Source organism: Mirounga leonina, unplaced genomic scaffold, assembly GCF_011800145.1.
Source record: "Mirounga leonina isolate KUSES-001 unplaced genomic scaffold, KU_Mleo_1.0 Mir_418, whole genome shotgun sequence".
NCBI lineage: Eukaryota > Metazoa > Chordata > Mammalia > Carnivora > Phocidae > Mirounga > Mirounga leonina.
In genome coordinates this window covers 7995581-7996874 of record NW_023270739.1, presented here as the reverse complement: position 1 = coordinate 7996874, position 1294 = coordinate 7995581, and positions in this window count along the sequence as shown.

Here is a 1294-nt window from a genome sequence, read left to right as displayed (position 1 = left end):
TTTTTTAAAGATTTTATTTATTTATTTGACAGAGAAAGACACAGCGAGAGAGGGAACACAAACGGGGAGTGGGAGAGGGAGAAGCAGACTCCCTGCCGAGCAGGGAGCCCGATGCGGGACTCGATCCCGGGACTCCAGGATCATGACCTGAGCCGAAGGCAGTCGCTTAACCAACTGAGCCACCAGGCGCCCTGACCCAGAAATTCTACATACTAGGTAGTTACCTATGGATGTTTATAAATATGCTCCCTTGGCACGCCTGGGTGACTCAGTTGGTTAAAGGTCAGACTCTTGGTTTTAGCTCAGATCATGATCTCATGGGTCCGTGGGCTTGAGCCCCAAGTCAGGTCGGGCTCCATGCTCAGCAGGGAGTCTGCTTGGAGGGACTCTCCCTCTGCCCCTCCCCCCACCCGTGCACTTGCGTGCTCTCTAAAATAAATAAATAAATCTTAAAAAATATAAATATGCTCCCAAAGGAATATTTCTTTCAGAACATTTTGGTAATAGCAAAATAAGCTATAAACAATTTAAATTTCCATCAGTGGGAGACACTTATGGATTAGCCATACAATGAAATATATTGTGGAGTGGTTTCTTTTTTTACCATATATGTAATTTTTTTTAATTAAAAAATGTTTATGAGGTTAACCTAGGTCACAGGGTAATTAACCCATTTTTATTTTCTGACTTAAAAAAACTCTATTTATAAAACAAAATAGAAAAACCTGCAACTGGTTTGGGGCAAGCCAAATTCCAGACATGCAGTCTGAAGATTTCATCTGAATGACTTTGCCATCTGCTATGTTGTGTGATGATTTGGGGTATGACATACCATTTCTTTGGACCTCAGTGTTTTCATTTGTAAAATGGGGAGAATATTCCTATTCTGTATTGTGATTTTGGGTGAGTCATTTTACTTTCTGAGACTTGGGCTTTTTATTTATAAGATATGGATAATAATTTACTCACTTTACAAGACTGCTGTGAGGAATAAATAAAATAATGCTTGTAAAGCATTTAACATAGCATCTAAGTAGGAGGTGCCTAAGATGATGGTGATGATGTGATGATGATGATAATGATGATGATGGTGATAGTGATGATCATGATGATCATGATGGTGATGGTGGTGATGGCGATGATCAGGTTGATCATTACAGTGATGGTGATGATGGTGATAGTGATGATGATGATCATGATCATGATCATGATGGTGATGGTGATAGTGGTGATGGTGGTGATGGTGGTGATGGTGGTGATGATGATGGTGATGATGGTGATGGTGATGATGGTG